The sequence below is a fragment of the Pholcus phalangioides genome, unplaced genomic scaffold (assembly GCF_987345545.1).
Source record: "Pholcus phalangioides strain wild (caught in Gottingen) unplaced genomic scaffold, Ppha-v1.0 ptg000010l_1, whole genome shotgun sequence".
NCBI lineage: Eukaryota > Metazoa > Arthropoda > Arachnida > Araneae > Pholcidae > Pholcus > Pholcus phalangioides.
The window spans coordinates 4,422,742-4,442,691 of NW_028301603.1; the positions used below are offsets into that span (position 1 = coordinate 4,422,742).

The following is a 19,950-nucleotide window of genomic DNA, read 5'->3' on the forward strand; positions in this document are numbered from 1 at the left end:
TAGGCAGTCATTTTGCTCCTGATTTTGTATCAAATATGGCCGACATGGCATCGTTATGAGAGTGATATGGAATTCATATTTAGGCCACTTCGAGTTGATTAAGACTTGATGTTTCATCATTTCGATCTTTTCATGTTGTAGAAGGTGTTAAATGCTGAACGGTACGAACTGGTATGGGAACTGGTACGAACTGGTATGGGAACTGGTACGAACCTGATTTGGCAATCTTTTTTGGTTCTTTCACTATGAGAAACAGACCCCCCCCCCCAATTGTGCTTTGGACGGTCAGCAAAATGGTTAGGCTCAATGATTAGACTTCTGGTTTGACTCCACATCTGGCACTGAAAATTTATTTTCCTTGCAGGCCCCAATCTAAATTCGAAGTATAGGATGTTACGCCTTCTAAAGAAACCCAGTCAGTTTCAGCGACCCCTCAAGGGACCACACTCTTTGTAAAGCACCGTGGTCTTAAAAATATCTGTGACTACGGTACTTAAAAGTAAGTACCGTACTTACGAGGATAAATTTTGGATTTGCTCTTTTCGTTCTCGTTCCGATAAGTTCATCTATTGCCATATAAATGTCAATCATTTGCCAAAATGAATTGTCCATAACCATAGCCCGTACATTTTTTATCGGAGCCCTTATGCAAAATTCCCAGGCTGAGACTTCCAGCCGGCCTCCCTTTTATTCATTATATATTTATGGTTCAAACCTCGCCTAATAGTGCGGAAGGATCCAAGAGGACTCCTCCTCCTTTTCGGACATTTAAATCTATGGCTTCTCATAAAAATTGGTCACGGTAATGATTTTTCGAAGGCTGTACAAATTTACCCGGAATTGGAACGAATAAGACATATTCATTATGAGTATTGGTTATTTTTTTCCCAGCATGGCCCAGGTCTTTGACCACCTGCTATATTACCTCTTCGTTGAGACAGAGCGGCGAGCTATGGTCTGGTTAGGAGGAGGAAGTATTGGTCATTATGCTCCTGATTTTGGATCAAATACGGCAGACATGGGATCATTATAAGGGCTATGGAATTCATACTTAGGCCACTTCGAGTTGATTAGGACTTGATGCTTATCGTGTTGACCTCGTCATGTGTAGATGGTGTTGAATAAATACTAAAGAGTACGAACCGGTGAGGGAACCGGTACGTACCTGATTAGGTAATCTTTATATCAGAGGTTTTTGACCTTTTTCAGCCATGACACCCAAAATCAACAACCAACAAGGTCGGCTTTGTGACATATGAGGGACTGTTTGTTCTTCAAAATCAGTGAAAAACTGTGACGCAATAAGTGCGTTTATGACAGACTGTAAATGGATTCGTACGACTCATCTAGGAAATCCCTGTGAATAAACTTTGAATCGTGACCCATAGCTCAAGAGCCCCTGGATATAAGGATATTTAAACGACACATCTCGCAAGTCTATGAATCAAGTTCCGGTCGTGACTCATGTAGAATACACATATATAATATACCCATATACAGCTCAAGAATACCTGGCTGTTAGTGGATTTGTTACATTGGTTAAGAACCCCCTGCTTTGTTTTGTTGTTTAGCGCTCGAAAGAGATCGCGATCGGCTTTGGTCACTTTTGGTTGCCAAATTGTGAGGCTACTGATTTCAAGTTCAGCTCCATACTTGAGAGTGAATGCTTTTACCCACCCCAAAAAGTGTCCCAAAATTATTTCCCGCCCTTCCTCACCCTGAAAGTTTTCTTTTCTTAACAGTCCCCAATCAATAGCATCGTGGGTTCACTCATAGCTTCTGCTGCCACCCTTGCTCCGTTTGAGTGGCCTCCAAAGGTTGATATCACCCTTTGTGGAAAGTACTGTTCTAGCCGTTGGTATTTGCTCTTCACGATAAATTTTCTTTCTGATAGTGCATCTACGGCTATAAAATGACAATTATTCGTCAAAATGAAGTGTTCACTACCATGGCCCCTTCATCTTTCATTGGAGCTACTAAGCTGAGATTTTTGATGAATCTGAGATTCAAGACTTCCAGTTGCAGCCCGGTTTCCGGGTGAATTTATGGTGTAAAAAATTGAAGAAAAGAAGTTTACCCCAGAGCTTCCAGCTTAATATGGTGTTACCAGAAGACCTAGAAAAACCCTTACTTTGAGGCAAGATTACATTGTTACATTGAACCAATTACATTATTACATTACATTACAATAAACCGGTCAAGAGAAATCACGCTTTTAGGATACTTGTGCTTGAAATTTCAGAGTGATATCAGTTGTCATGATGCATTATGTATTACAACGGGACCGATGGCGAAAAAGTTTTCCAGCCGCTACCAGGATTTGTCTTGCAACCAGTTCGTCACCCCAGCTTTGTCGTTGATAGCCAAGACCACTTCCTGGCCAGAGATTTTGATTCGACTGCATGCAATTTCGAAGTTTGTCTTTGCCTTCTCATCGGGCTCCTGGAATTTGGTTCTGCTTACAAACTGAAAGGAGAGATTCAATTGGTCTCTCTGCGTTCAGAGGAATGAAAAGAAAAGGTAAGGGAAATGGTGATTTTCTGAAGACAAATGACGGAATGGTATGTGAGGAGCAACGTCAGGCAGTGGTTCTCAACCGATGCGCAGTAGTAAGATATTCGTTTACTACCGTAAAAGCAACCATCGGGTCCGTGGGTTCGATCCTAGGAAAGAGCACATAGATGATAAGTTCTTTCCCTACCGAAACAGAGGCGACCAACGACATGTGGTGCTTGAACATGCTCTCGCAGGAAAAGTTCCCTCTGTCCAAGATGAAGACGGATATATAACATGATTTTATCTAGGGGAGAAACATTTCTGACGGAACTCGATCGGTAGTAAATAGCTGTATGACGATATGTCCGGAGTTGGTGTGCTGTAAACGTAGTGGTTCTTAACTGGGGGGTAATACGAGGAGAATTTTCAGTGAGCTTCGATAAGATATCAATTAACTTCTAGTTCTTTCTTATACTGTATGTGCTGAACATAATTTTGTTAAAGTTGCCGTTGGCTTCAACTCATCGGGGATCCTTGGCCTTCGTCTTTTTGGCGCAAAGGCCTTCGAAACACAAGAGGTTACGAGCCCATGTCTAGTAATAGAGCAAGGCGATAAGAGACGATAGAGCCAGGCTGTTGCTGGTATCGACTGAACTGAAATGATTTATTGCCAATCGCAAGGCGACCTAGTGAGCGACGGTAATGGTATCCAAGGAACAGAAAATTGTCACTGGTTAACTTCATTAGCTCTTATATGGGAAAAAGAAAATGTTTCATTCCAAAGCATCGTGATTCTTTTATGGTGTAATCCATACCGAGTCAATCTCAGTTATAACGACATCGAAGAATCCACGCACTTGCCGTTATAATTATAGTTGGCGTTTTCAAGAACATCGAAGACTTCAGAAGATATTCTGAGAGAGAAGTTCTAGGATATTTATTTGAACGATATTTGCCACGGTAAATTCATGATCATTCCTCGCGGTGTTGTAGTGATCAACGGAACCCCGGGTGGGAAAAAATCCAAACAGCCAATCGCCCATTTGAACACGGACACTCACATGCGTCACATTTGCATTCTCGGGATTCAGATGTCAATCATTCCCTCTGCCAACCCAGGCAGTGTTATCGCTGATTTATCTTCTGGCCCACTGAAGCCGATCGATTTATTATGTTATCAGTCAGTATTCACCTATAATAATCACCACCATAAAATATATATATATATATATATTTTTTACGACATCTATAGAGACCAATCTTCCATCATAAAGATCTCTACGACGTCCCCAATAACCCAAATAAAGGATCTCCAACCTCAACAACTGACCGTCAACGATATATTCCCACGTATATTTTTCATCCAATTTTCTTTTTTAAATTAATGAATAATGAATGAATATGTCTCACTGAAAAAAAAAAAAAAAAAATCCTCCACCGATAAGAACATTGTTCCATAAAGTAACGAGAAGGAGGGGAAAAAAGGACACCACAGCCATCATTACATGCTTCACAAACCATAACGAGCAAATGGGCACCAATCATGCGAGAGAGTCTTTCGGATAGTCCTTGCCCTTGAGGGGGAAAATCGATCGATGATCGATCGATCGATCATCCATCGTTTGTGGTTTGTTTCTTCTTTCTTGTCGTGTCGTTGTTTGACAAGGAAACATGTTTCTGAAGACAGTCAAAAACCCAGAGACGATGGATTTCGTTACTACAGGAAAAAGTGTTGTGTGGGGAGCGCTAAGCTCTAGTAGGGCAAAGGCCTTGACTATTTTTTTTTTCTTCTTTTCTATACGCTTAGGCCTTTTAATGGTCTGCCTTATATATAGGTCAACAAAGGAAAGGTGTGCACCGAAATTCTGAATTTTCATGAATTCTGGAATTATTTCTTCCATAAACTCTGAATTATTTTCATAAATTTTGAATTATTTTCATGAATTCTTGAATTATTTCTTCCATAAATTCTGAATATTTATTAATTATGGAATTATAATTATGAATTTCCATGAATTCTAGAATTATTTTTTTCCATAAATTCTGGAATTATTTCTTCCATAAATTCTGTCTTTTATGAAAATTGTGGAATTATTTCTTCTATAAATTCTGAATTTCCATGAATTCTAGAATTATTTTTTCCATAAATTGTGAAATTATGTCTTTCATAAATTCTGTCTTTATGAAAATTGTGGAATTATTTCTTTCAAATTTGGAATTATTTCATTGATAAATTGTAGAATTATTTCTTTGATAAATTGTAGAATTATTTCTTTGATAAATTGTAGAATTATTTCTTTGATAAATTGTAGAATTATTTCTTTGATAAATTGCAGAATCATTTCTTTGATAAATTTTGGAATTATTTCATTGATAAATTGTAGAATTATTTCTTTGATAAATTGTAGAATTATTTCTTTGATAAATTTGGAATTATTTCTTTGATAAATTTGGAATTATTTCTTTGATAAATTGTAGAATTATTTCTTTGATAAATTGTAGAATTATTTCTTTGATAAATTTTGGAATTATTTATTTGATAAGTTCTGGAATTATTTATTTGATAAGTTCTGGAATTATTTATTTGATAAGTTCTGGAATTATTTATTTGATAAGTTTTGGAATTATTTATTTGATAAGTTCTGGAATTATTTATTTGATAAGTTCTGGAATTATTTATTTGATAAGTTCTGGAATTATTTATTTGATAAGTTCTGGAATTATTTATTTGATAAGTTCTGGAATTATTTATTTGATAAGTTCTGGAATTATTTATTTGATAAGTTCTGGAATTATTTATTTGATAAGTTCTGGAATTATTTATTTGATAAGTTCTGGAATTATTTCTTTCATAAATTCTGAATTTTCATCAATTCTGAAATTATTTTTCCATGAATTCTGAAATTTTCATGGATACTGGAATTATCTTTGCTAGTTATAGCTGCCCAGAGACGATGGATTTCGTTACGGCAGGAAAAAGTGTTAAAAAAGGAAGGCAGGCCTAAGCGAGTAGGGCAACGGCCTTGACTGTTTTTTCCCCCCTTTTTCTACGCTTAGGCCTTTTAATAGTCTGGCTTATGTAGGTCAAAAAAAGGAAAGGTACACCCAGAGATTATCATGTATTTTTTTTTTCCTGGATCACTGAGGTTAATGGTATACACGCACATTCTGAGAGAGAGTTAACATGTGTATAGAGAGAGAGAGAGAGAGAAAAAACAACCATGTGTTATCGATTTCTTTTGAATAACATGTGTATATTTTTGGTAACAAGGAAAATTAGGTCTCGCGTGGGTTGGTTTCGAGATTTCGACTTCTTGAGCATTGTTGGACGTTGATGACCGCAGCTGATTGACCTTAACACTATTTTGGACAATTTTTTTTTCGGCCATAGTAGATGTCACGGAATCCTTAGGATTATACCGACTTGACCATGACGATGACTATGTTGACCATACTTGGCATCGTTGGCAGTGACATCCATTCTTCGAAGGACAGAGGAAGTTAAGCATTCCGCTCGATTATTGCTGATTCCTGCTGGGACTCAATTATTTTAGGCCATGGGTCATTTGGAATTAGTCGACGACATGACCATGGAGTGACCTTGTTGTAGTGGAGTAGAATTAGATTTTCTCGAAGATAAAGTGGTATTTACAACTCTGTAATATACCGTGACTTGTGGGGACTCTGTTTTGTGAAATTAATATGAAAGTGTTCCTCAAATGAATTTGATGAATATATATGTTACGGTAAATGTGTGATAAATGGGGTTATTATACATACTTACCAAGCGTTTTGGTAAGTTTGATAAATTTCCCTAAATTTATCATTTTTACCGGCGATTATGCATATTACCCAAGCGTCGTTGGTAAATTTAATAATTGCTAAAAGATTATCACTTTTACCGGCTATTATGCGTAATACCCAAGCGTCATGTTGTTGTTGAACATGATAAACAGTGACATATGATATATGTACTATATATGATAATTCATACATGTATTGTATAGGGAGTACGATCGTGGAATTGGTTATCATTATATCGCGTTCCGACTATAATCATCACACCAACTAGACTCATTTGGAGTTTTTCATATCTACACCAAATTCATCGATTAGACTAGGATATTATGCATAATAACAGATAAAGGCGATAAATTTCAATTATTTATCAAATTTACCAACGACACTTGGTTATTATGCATAATCGCCGGTAAAGTGATAAATTTATCAAACTTACCAAGAACATTGGTAAGCATGCATGACAACAGGTTATTATGTATAGTAACCCATTTATCACATAACGTTTTCGCCGTAACATATATAATGTAATACGCAGGTATTTTCGAATCAGTGCTCGCATTCACCAGAATCCAAGTACTAGGTGTCCCATAAAGTCGTAAATAGTTTAAAAATTCATAAAAATGGAAGGAATTAGAACAAGAATGCGTCTTGCGAAAGGGGCATTCGCCCGGAGAGGAATTCTTTTTGGTGCAGAAAAGAATTTAGTCAAAATTTTTGTCGATAGAGGACGCTGCACAAAGTCTGACAGGAGTGGTTGAGCATGAACATTTCAATCAATTTCAACTTCAATCTCTTCTGTGTCCGAAATTTATTCTTCGAAGGACAAAAGAAATTACGCATTCCGCTCGATTATTAGTGACTCCTGCCGAGACTCAATTATGTATTGAGCCATGGGTCATTGGGAATTAGTCGACATGACCATTGAGTGGTGGAGAAGAAATAGATTTTCTCGGAGTGAAAATGGTATTTAGAACTCTGTGACTGTATCGTGACTTACAGGACGTCGTAATGTGAAATTGCAGTCGAACTTGGTTATGACAACATCGGAGAATCCGCGCAATTGTCATTATAACCGAGGTTTACGTTTTCAAGAACTTTTCCGACAAAAAAAAAAGTAATCAGATGCAATCAAATACTGTGCATGAAGTTGTTACTTCATTAGGGTGACAAATTTGATCGATAAAAACACGGGAAATTGGGCTAATACCACCAATTGTCAGTAAAATTGCCAAATATTGCTTATAATTCTTGGCCCACACTTGCAGTACTACAACAAGTGCGTAGTGAATCAAAATGTATTGCACGAGGAAAAAAAAGCATATTAACATGGAAAATGCCAATGTGAGGCGAGTACTTATCATCCCAGAGAGATTCTAGTAAAGATTATGAATTAAAGTTTGCAAGCTTTTTTGAAAAAAAAGAAACGGGACATTATTAGAAACAAAAAGTGTTGGGAAGATAAGGGGAAATACGGGAATGTGTCCCGTATATACTGTTAATCAGAGAAAACTTCTCCCGAAAAAAACGTTCTATCCCAATGAAAAACGTGGTCAGAATGAGGGAAGCGTCTGCGGTGGTGAGAGTTGTTCCCTTCAATTCAGTATTTTTATTTGCACTTTTGACGTCATAGTTGTTGTAGTCTGTTGTCAGTGGCGTTGTATGGCCACAGCTGTGTGTCCCTTAGATTTCAAATGTTTTCTTCAAAATGAAAATGTGGTAGGGGGCAATGGAATGGGGGTGAGCATTTAAGAATTGTTCATGAAAAACCTTTATGTGTAAGTACCCCCAAAGAAATGGTGATAGAATTTTTTGGATCACCTTAGTCAAGGGGTTCTTAACCTCTTTTTTCAGCCGCGACCCGAAATCAGCAACCACATCACTTCGCGTCCCATGTGACCTTGTTTTTCGAAATTATAGAGACAACAGTGAAGCAATAAGTGCATTTATAACAGGACTGCAAGTGGATTTTTACGACTCGTCTTGGGAGCCTCTGCGAATCAAGTTTGGGTCGTGATCCATAATCTCAAGAGCCCCTGGCTGTTAGACGATTTGTAATACACATCTTGGAAGCCCCTCCACAAAGCTTCAAGACGTGACTCGTAGCTCAAGAATTCCTGGCTGTAAGCGAATTTATACGATCCATCTCGGAAGCCCCTGCCAACCAAGTCTGGGTTGTGCTCAAGTCCCTGGCTAAGTGGATTTTCGTGATCCATCTCGGAAGCTCCAACGAATGAACGTTGGGTCGTGATCCATACCTCAAGAATCTCCGACTGTAAGTGAATTTGTACGACCCTTCTCGGAAGTCTCTGCGAATCACGTTTGAGTCGGGGCCCCATAGGTCAGGGTCCATGGTTGTTAGTGGATTTAGATACCGACCCATTTCTAGATCCCCGGCGACCCAATTTTGGGTCACGACCCATAGGTCAAGAACCCCTGCCTTAGCCTCTTGACAATTGTGGTCCCCCTCGTCCCCCTCGTCCTCAAGTACCAAATTAGAAAGTTGCTGCCCTGTCGTTCGCAAGTACAATATAAGAGATCCTATGTTTTTAACTGCAATATTCGCAGAGATATTTGAATTCGAAAATCGAAGAAAAGTTGGGAAAATACAGCATATAGAAGAGGGAAAGGAGCAACGTCCATTCGTTTTTGCTGTCATTTCCAAACTTTTCTGCGATTTTGAATTCAAATAACTCGTTGAATATTGAAGAGCACTGGTACAAGTGCTGGTGAATGTTGAATATTACTTTCTTACACACTGGATTGTCGCTCCCAAAACTGGTACAGGGTAATTTGGGAATGTTTCTTGAGCATTTTTTAAATTGCAATCACATCTCTGGTTTATGAGATAAATGCCGCATTAGCCCTTACCAGACACCCTGCATACTGGTCATGTCAATGAGCAAGTCTGAGCATCAAACATGCAAAAAATCTTTTTTTTTTTTAAACGTTATATAGGTATTAACCACAGACAAATATTTTTTCAATGCGATGAGCTCTATGAGCTCTCGAGATGTCGTTACGACCAAGGCCGTTGCAACCGAGTCTGACTGTAGTATGAACGTGTTCCTATAATGCAGAGTTTTAAAAACTTCTTGCTCCATTGCCCCTTTCTAAAAATTTTTCTTCCCTCAATACCCTCCAACTCAAGCTGATCCATGGGATCGTATGATATGCCCGTAGCTTCCACTGCCCTCCTGGACTATTCCATGGCTCCTCCGGGGGGGGGGGGAATACTATCGACTTTGGGAAGCACTGCTCTAATGAATTTGATGAATACGCAGACATTTTCAAATCCGAGCACTAGTGTTCACGTGTGCCAGAATTTACATGTACTTGCCAGGTAATGATCACTAATCTGATGAAAATTTGCATTCATATAATTAGAACGACCGTATTTCAATATAACGGAACCAGGCATGCAGCCTTGCTCCAAATACTACCAATTTTCGACTAATATTTATAATTAACCAAATTTAAATACTTAAAAATTGGGGTTGAGGCACTGGGACAAATCTTTCGATTTGACATGATTCTTCACACTGTTAGGTACTAAACACACATGCGAATATCGTCCAAATTCCTATGCGGTTGGTACATGTGGTACATGTTGGAATGTACTATATTAGGCCTGAAAGTCGTAACCATAGGTGATAACGGTTTCACGCCGTTTCAAGTGTTCGCCAATGCCATCTAAATGCATGGGCAAGGACCGGGGGCCTCATGAAGGGGGACATGTGAACTGGTAAGCAGACATTTCTAGCAAGGTACGGGCCTCAGAAAAACCACTTTTCCCGGTGGCCCATGATACTCCTGAGATGGCCGTTTGTGTTCGAATCATGAAAATGGATGGTGTAATACTTCTAAAGTCAAGGTGCACAACTTTTTTAGTCCACGAGCCAGATACGCAATATTACTATCGACAGCGGACCAGAAACTGATGTACATGAGTGACCATATTACCATATTTTGTGGGATATTCCACGATTTTAGCCAACCCGAATTTCGCTTATAAAAATGTGTGTGCCAGTTATTTACAAAAAATATTACTTGAATTTTATTCAAGGATTAAGATTATTTTCATAACTAATGATTCTATTGCAAGTAATGATTCTATTACGCTTGATGATTATATTATGTTTAATGATGTGTATATATTATGCGTAGAAATGGGTTAAGAGAGACTCATTTGAGTTGATTTCGATTAATTTGAAAACGCAATCGAAGAATTATCCTGGAGTTCTTTGAGCGTCACTGAAGGGAAATCAAAAAGAAATAATTTTAAACGTTAACTGATTTTAGGCAGTGAAATAAATTATACGATTTGAATTTATTTCCGATGTTGATTCGTTTTCCCTCGAAAATTTGAGATTGAGTACCATGAAACGAAACTGAAACCAATTTTTGTGTTATATGTTAGCGCCATCTGTGAGCAGAAACAGTGAATGCATCTTGGATTTAAACAAATGAGAATAAAACCAAACAAATATTTTCGAAATACCTCATGTCAAATAAAAAAACTTTTTAATTAAATCAAATTTTATTTATTAATTTTTCTTGAATAGAATTGATTTAGATTAAAAAAAAATTTAAGTTATTATATGAATAAATTTTTACTTTCCCAAAATTCAAGAAAAATATCTTTCATAACAAATAAACTTGATGAAAAATGAAAATCGTCAAGCAACTTTCACGAATGAACTTTCTTAGGTTTTCATTAATAAATCACGTAACGATTCTTGTAACATAAAAAGGTTGTTGAATAAAGATATTCTCTGACAGCTGTTGTACAGGGTGGGCAAAAAGTCCGTAGAAACTTGGAAAATTCATAACAACCGGGAAAAATAACCTAAATAAAAAACGGTTTGCAGGGATAGCATCACTAGGTCACGGGAATTTTCTTACGAAAGAAAAAAAAATTACTCAAACAGCCAAAAGGTGGCGCTGACGTACACATGTAAAAAAAAAGATACGCAAATAAGAAACAGAATGCCTCCAAATCGTTTATTACGGCAGTATGTGTTTCACTTGACCACCACCACCACAGGGGATAATACATTGCAGGCTAGTAGTCACACATCCAGCAACGGCAGAGTGCAGCAGGTCCACATACACCGTTTATAACGGTTAACTGGCTGTGGATTAGGAGCGCAAGTTCTTATAACCGTCTCATTTGCATATTTCCACCAAAGTCACTTGTACCAGTGCTATCTATCGGCTGCTTTTTGAGTTATTTTTTTCCTGTCAAAAAAATTCGTGACCTTAGCGATGCTAACCCTGCAAACCGTTGGATTTCATTTGGATTTCAATTTATGAGAAACTTGTTCTCAGTGTTTTCATTTATATTTGTTGCAAAAAACTTAAATTTTCTGTTTTTGTGTAGTTTATGTAAGGCACAGATTTTTTACTTTTTTTCCTCCGAAAAAAATTTAGAAATTGTGTACACGTTTTTTTTAATAGTTTTTTATACATTCTGTAAGAAAGTTCTGGGTGTAGTCATACTTGGCAGTGTTTTTATCGTATTTCCCGGTTGATATCCGGATAATTTAGCTATTCCGGCATCTGACTTTTCATTTTTATATAAGATAATTTCCAGTAAAAATTTGAAATTTCAAGAAAATTTCATAATTTTTGCAGGAAAAAATTATTTAATTTCGTGAAAATTCCATAAAATTTATTATTATTATTATTAATATTTTTTTTGGTTTTATCCTTCACCAAAGAAAAATATTTTTGCAACGTTTCTCTTTAGGCCTACTCTCAAGCTTTCGCTTTGGTGTATGGCACCGAAATTTCCCGAAATTTTTATAATTCCAAGGTTTGTCTTGTATATGCAGTTATTCTGGAATTATTTTTCCATTATGAAATAGTCTTATTCGTTAATTTTTTGAATTATTTCTTCCAATAATTCTAAATTTATTTTTGTTTCAATTATAAAATCAGCTCAGCGACATTATTCTTGAAAGTTACTATGAATAAAATCATTGTTTTCATTAATTCTTATTTTCAGTAAAATTGAAAAAATTATTATTTTTTCACTAATTGCATAGAAAAAGTTTCACTTAATTCTAAAAAAAAAAACAAATTCTGTCACTAATTCTGAGAAAAATTGTTTTTTCATAATTCTTGAATTATTTCAATTTAGGGTGAAATATACAGTTGAATTTTTTAATAATAAAAAATACATAACTCTTGAAATATTTCGAGAATCATGTTTAAAAAAAGTGTTTTCAATACTTCTGTAAAATCTCTAAAAAAATTAATGCTTTTTTTTTTCATGCTGACTTTTCCCGCCTGAAATACAGTCAAACCTCGTTAATGAGTCACATGAGTCACTCTTGGGAGAGTAAAAATATGACTTGATAAGCGGAGTGAGCCATAGCTGTGCCAATTCCTGGTTGAGGATAATTGGTACTTCCAAAAAGTGATCCGGTAAGCGGAGTGACGTGTTAACCGGGTGGCGCACTAACGAGGTTTGACTGTATACGGAATCAGGGAATGGCTCCGAAAGGGTGGGGCTGGCAGGGTTCCAGTCCGGGGACTCAAACGATTCTTATCATTTTTTTTTTGTTTTACATACTATGAATTCACTATAGCGGGGAACGTCAAATATCTTTGCCCAGAGACTTTATAAGTCTTAAATATCTTTGCCCATATCTGTGCTGCAGTATATGAGGGCCATGAATCTGGGGTGGGGGGGGGGGGCCCAAATATAGTTTTGGCTTAACGTCCGCACTGCGTTATTGGTGAATCTGAAAAAAACATTTCTTAATTCTCAATACTGCGGCATAACTTCCTTGTGACCTGAAAATTTTATCAAATAATGTCACTGTTAAGTGAAATAGATAGATAGATAGAATCGCTCACAACCCCGGACTGATGCAAGGCAATCCGGACGCAATTTAACCCATAGGGTCCCATGTTGTACCCGTAGTTTCTACCGCCCCCTGGAACATTTCATCGCCCGCAGGGGGCGTTAACGCCTACGTTGGGAATCATTGACATAGAGCCTCCACTGCGACGGGAATAATCGAACAGAGCCTTAGTTGGCAGTGCTGGCCATGCACATTTGAATTACTCACGTATATTATTTACATTACAAAAAAAATTCCCTTTTTTATAGTATTGGGAATGCACATAAACACTACTATGAAGGTAATGCACATTGGGAACACATATCACCAAGAGCTCATACAAATATCCAAGGTTACAATGTTAAGTGAAATAGATATTTGGTGAGAAAAATCAGTAGAATGGGTATTTTGATTATATCCTGCAAATATTAATGCAAATAGGGTTCCAATTTAAAAAAAATGCTCAAAATGTGTTGAAAAGCCACTCTGTACCAGTTTTGAGAGTGAAAATATGGTGTGTCACAAAAATCCAAATTTTTGGATTTATCTGAGCTCTGTCTCTCCTGAACACAACAAAAAAGTTTCGCGTTTATGAGTGCAATTTTAGCTGAGATATTTGAATTCAAAATATCGGAGAAAAGCAATGACAGCACATATGAGAGAAAGAAGCGTGTCCGTTAATCAATATTCTTTTTCCATTTTTCTTTGTTTTTCATTTGAAATATCTCCGCGAACAATACACCTAGAAACATGAAATATTTTTTGTTTTCCTCAGGAGATACGGGGCAACAACTTTCCAATTAGAAGTTTGAGGACAGGGTGCCGACATAAAAATTTAGTTTTTTTTATTTTGTAACACACTGTATTTTTACTCCCGAAACCGGTACAGACTAACTTCTGCACCCCATTTGAGCATTTTTTTTAAAAATTGGAATCACACCCCTACGACGGACGGTTGATGGGATAAAGGTCTAATTAGGACTTACGGGACACCCTGTACATCGTAATATACAACGGATATTACAGGGTAATAAATTTCATAAATTTCCATAAAGCTAATTTTTTTCGTCTCATCTCTCCAAGGTTAAATATTTCTTCGATTTTTTAGACCTAATCTCAAATTCTTGGTTTTGGATATGACACCAAACACGAATGCTACACGTTTCCTCAAAATTTCGATGATTCTTAGCATTTTGATGTACCGGGCGTCCCATAAATTCATAAATTGCTTAAAAAGTCATAAAAGTTCAACGAATTAGAATACAGACTTATAACGAAGTCGGAAAAAAACATCGAATCTGTACGGACACAGCAAATTTGTGCGATGTACAGACAAGCCAGTACAGGTACGAAAACTTCGTTGTATCCGTACTGGCTTGGAAAATATATTTAAAAAAAAGAGCTGCTTCCATATCAGTGTAATTCTCTGTGAATCTATTCTTCGTTCTTCCGGCTGTTCAGATCAGCCCCTGTGGTGATCGTGTGGTTATAGTGACGGACTCGCATCGCGAGGTCCCAGGTTAAAACCCCACCGTCGCCGCAGAGGTGGTCGGCTGAAGTTGGTTTTTTTTGTGGTTCCCAACTTCGAGCTGCGAATGCAAGCCGATCTCCCCATTAGAAAGTCTCGCCGCAGAGAGCAACAGGCCTAACAGGCCTACAACGATAAAATCTTCAAACAAACTCGTAGTTCGATAAATATGTGGCAGATGACAGCACTATAACAAGCATTACACAGAAACAAGCTTCACATTAAGTTCACAACACGGTCATGCACATCTCAACAAGTAGCAGTTCGTTAGAAATTCCCCAGAGGAATATGGACGAGGTACATGTGTGGTTTAGTAGATGTTCACAGATCACCACCGGATTCTTCTCACACACACACACGCGCGCGCGCGCATAATTTCGATTTCTGTTTTCGAAATCGTGAACTTCGAGTAATCCCAAATTTCTTCGATACCTCACTTTTTGCCCCTCTTTTTGGCTTCAGGCCAACTGTACAGCTAAAATTTTGAAATCAGTGGAAAGCGCTTCACGCTCGGACGTTCTAAAAGTCTACTCGCATACGATAATGCCACCACAATCAACGTCGGAATCTAGCTAAAGAAAAGTGCCAAACAAGGGCGTCAGAAGTATTTGAAACCTGTGGGTGCTCGAATAGAGTTTTACGTACGAAGCTTTGATTTCTGAATCAATTCAGGGGCTACTCTGACGCTTGGTAAAGAATACTGTGTGGGGGGAAGCATCTACATCATCCCGGCTCTGACGCCATTGGTGGCAAATGTAGCAAAGACGCTTTGGAGGTTATGATCTTGAGACTAAAAAAATAATAATAATAAATAATAATAACCATTCTTTTCCTTCTTCAAGCAGAATAGGAGTCATTGAAGAACATTAAAAATAATAATAATAAGCAAAGACTTTACACCAAATTACCAAAAAACGTACCAATAGTTCTGTCTTCTGTTGGTGTATCCATTCTAACATCCCAGGAAACAAAGAGGAGCGTTTTCAGCTGTAGCTAAGCATTGTAGAAAGGTAAATTTTCAGATAAGAATGCAAAGAAAAATTCTCGAAAATTGTTGTTTGAAAACCTATTAAAAAATTCGTTATATAGGTGTACTTTGCTGAAATCGGTGTTCGTTATAGGCGATCAAAATAACACAGATAAGCAATACGAAATTCACGGGACATGGAAAAATTCGTTATATGTGAAAATTCGTAATATCCACGTTCGATATAACCGGGTTCGATTGCATCATTTGCATGCGGTTTCCCAAAAACTTGTTATCGCAAACTGGTGTACAATTTTGTCACTGAGAAAAATTCAAATTTTTGTCGATAGAGGGTGATGCACGAAAGGAAATTTACTGGAAATAAGCGAATCAGAATCCTGTAAAATGCATGGTGTGTACAATTTACAACTGATTTCTGAATTTTCGCGTTACTGGCATTCGCATAGGATATTGAGATGTTGATATTAGGGGGATCAAGAACTATCGGTGAATTGTTTTAACTTCAGTCACCAATCAACGGCTGAAGCTTTACGAACGTTTCGGAAACAGAAGAGATTGAAGAAAAGTTTAGGTTCAGAATTCTGTGATTTGCTTGTTTACATGGAGCCTCTATCGACAGAAATTTGAACTAATGTTCTTTTCTGCACGAAAAAAAAAATCCTTCTTCGTGGTAATAACTTTCTCGCATTGCGCACTCAAATGTATCGGATCCTTCAATTTTTATGAATCACGAATTTCTATAGGACCCTGTATTTTACCCTTTCGATAGGACCCGTATATATTTCTATATATACCCTGTAGCCTATATTCATTAGAAAATCCGTGCATATTCCACAATTTTTCCTTGAAGAAAATAAATAAATTTCGTAAAAATTCCATGAAATTAGATTCTTTCAGTCTCATATTCTTCACCAAGGAAAACTATTTTTTTTTTTCTCAATGCTTCACTTTCGGCCGAATCACCGGCTTTCGCTTTTTGGATACGACACCATACATGGGCACCACACGCGTTTCCTCAAAATTTCTACAATCCCCAAGCTTTCTCTTGTACCTCTCTCATAGCCGCGACATGTTTCCTTAAAATTTCTGTAATCCCCAGCTTTCTCTCTCTCTCTCTCTCTTCTGAAAAAGAATTCTGACACACAGAATACAGATACACTGAGAGGAAAAAAAAACCAAAATGCCATCGGCATTCTACCGAAAATAACTTTCGATGAAGAGTTCGAACGCTTCATTTCACACGCCATTATACGCAGAGTAAAAAGGGACAAAGATGCGTCTTTTTTCTCGAGATATGTAGAACGTAAAAACACACTTATAGAAGGAAAAAGAAATAGGCATTCTCTCCTTATTGGACGCGATATACATTGTGGACGCTTTATTCTCGTACGAATTCGGAATACGTATGGGTCTTTCACTCGAGAGCGTATGCGTATGAACACAATCAGTGAGATATTTGAATTCAAAATATCGGAGAAAAGCAATGACAGCACATATGAGAGAAAGAAGCGTGTCCGTTAATCAATATTCTTTTTCCATTTTTCTTTGTTTTTCATTTGAAATATCTCCGCGAACAATACACCTAGAAACATGAAATATTTTTTGTTTTCCTCAGGAGATACGGGGCAACAACTTTCCAATTAGAAGTTTGAGGACAGGGTGCCGACATAAAAATTTAGTTTTTTTTATTTTGTAACACACTGTATTTTTACTCCCGAAACCGGTACAGACTAACTTCTGCACCCCATTTGAGCATTTTTTTTAAAAATTGGAATCACACCCCTACGACGGACGGTTGATGGGATAAAGGTCTAATTAGGACTTACGGGACACCCTGTACATCGTAATATACAACGGATATTACAGGGTAATAAATTTCATAAATTTCCATAAAGCTAATTTTTTTCGTCTCATCTCTCCAAGGTTAAATATTTCTTCGATTTTTTAGACCTAATCTCAAATTCTTGGTTTTGGATATGACACCAAACACGAATGCTACACGTTTCCTCAAAATTTCGATGATTCTTAGCATTTTGATGTACCGGGCGTCCCATAAATTCATAAATTGCTTAAAAAGTCATAAAAGTTCAACGAATTAGAATACAGACTTATAACGAAGTCGGAAAAAAACATCGAATCTGTACGGACACAGCAAATTTGTGCGATGTACAGACAAGCCAGTACAGGTACGAAAACTTCGTTGTATCCGTACTGGCTTGGAAAATATATTTAAAAAAAAGAGCTGCTTCCATATCAGTGTAATTCTCTGTGAATCTATTCTTCGTTCTTCCGGCTGTTCAGATCAGCCCCTGTGGTGATCGTGTGGTTATAGTGACGGACTCGCATCGCGAGGTCCCAGGTTAAAACCCCACCGTCGCCGCAGAGGTGGTCGGCTGAAGTTGGTTTTTTTTGTGGTTCCCAACTTCGAGCTGCGAATGCAAGCCGATCTCCCCATTAGAAAGTCTCGCCGCAGAGAGCAACAGGCCTAACAGGCCTACAACGATAAAATCTTCAAACAAACTCGTAGTTCGATAAATATGTGGCAGATGACAGCACTATAACAAGCATTACACAGAAACAAGCTTCACATTAAGTTCACAACACGGTCATGCACATCTCAACAAGTAGCAGTTCGTTAGAAATTCCCCAGAGGAATATGGACGAGGTACATGTGTGGTTTAGTAGATGTTCACAGATCACCACCGGATTCTTCTCACACACACACACGCGCGCGCGCGCATAATTTCGATTTCTGTTTTCGAAATCGTGAACTTCGAGTAATCCCAAATTTCTTCGATACCTCACTTTTTGCCCCTCTTTTTGGCTTCAGGCCAACTGTACAGCTAAAATTTTGAAATCAGTGGAAAGCGCTTCACGCTCGGACGTTCTAAAAGTCTACTCGCATACGATAATGCCACCACAATCAACGTCGGAATCTAGCTAAAGAAAAGTGCCAAACAAGGGCGTCAGAAGTATTTGAAACCTGTGGGTGCTCGAATAGAGTTTTACGTACGAAGCTTTGATTTCTGAATCAATTCAGGGGCTACTCTGACGCTTGGTAAAGAATACTGTGTGGGGGGAAGCATCTACATCATCCCGGCTCTGACGCCATTGGTGGCAAATGTAGCAAAGACGCTTTGGAGGTTATGATCTTGAGACTAAAAAAATAATAATAATAAATAATAATAACCATTCTTTTCCTTCTTCAAGCAGAATAGGAGTCATTGAAGAACATTAAAAATAATAATAATAAGCAAAGACTTTACACCAAATTACCAAAAAACGTACCAATAGTTCTGTCTTCTGTTGGTGTATCCATTCTAACATCCCAGGAAACAAAGAGGAGCGTTTTCAGCTGTAGCTAAGCATTGTAGAAAGGTAAATTTTCAGATAAGAATGCAAAGAAAAATTCTCGAAAATTGTTGTTTGAAAACCTATTAAAAAATTCGTTATATAGGTGTACTTTGCTGAAATCGGTGTTCGTTATAGGCGATCAAAATAACACAGATAAGCAATACGAAATTCACGGGACATGGAAAAATTCGTTATATGTGAAAATTCGTAATATCCACGTTCGATATAACCGGGTTCGATTGCATCATTTGCATGCGGTTTCCCAAAAACTTGTTATCGCAAACTGGTGTACAATTTTGTCACTGAGAAAAATTCAAATTTTTGTCGATAGAGGGTGATGCACGAAAGGAAATTTACTGGAAATAAGCGAATCAGAATCCTGTAAAATGCATGGTGTGTACAATTTACAACTGATTTCTGAATTTTCGCGTTACTGGCATTCGCATAGGATATTGAGATGTTGATATTAGGGGGATCAAGAACTATCGGTGAATTGTTTTAACTTCAGTCACCAATCAACGGCTGAAGCTTTACGAACGTTTCGGAAACAGAAGAGATTGAAGAAAAGTTTAGGTTCAGAATTCTGTGATTTGCTTGTTTACATGGAGCCTCTATCGACAGAAATTTGAACTAATGTTCTTTTCTGCACGAAAAAAAAAATCCTTCTTCGTGGTAATAACTTTCTCGCATTGCGCACTCAAATGTATCGGATCCTTCAATTTTTATGAATCACGAATTTCTATAGGACCCTGTATTTTACCCTTTCGATAGGACCCGTATATATTTCTATATATACCCTGTAGCCTATATTCATTAGAAAATCCGTGCATATTCCACAATTTTTCCTTGAAGAAAATAAATAAATTTCGTAAAAATTCCATGAAATTAGATTCTTTCAGTCTCATATTCTTCACCAAGGAAAACTATTTTTT

At 37.4% G+C, this 19,950-nt stretch overlaps 1 protein-coding gene across 1 annotated transcript in view; it reads left to right on the forward strand.

The window, feature by feature from the left end:
• LOC149080775 (uncharacterized) overlaps window positions 1–19,950 on the forward strand; it is a 63,974-nt gene that overhangs the window by 7,457 nt on the left and 36,567 nt on the right. The gene's annotated exons all lie outside the window — the stretch shown is intronic.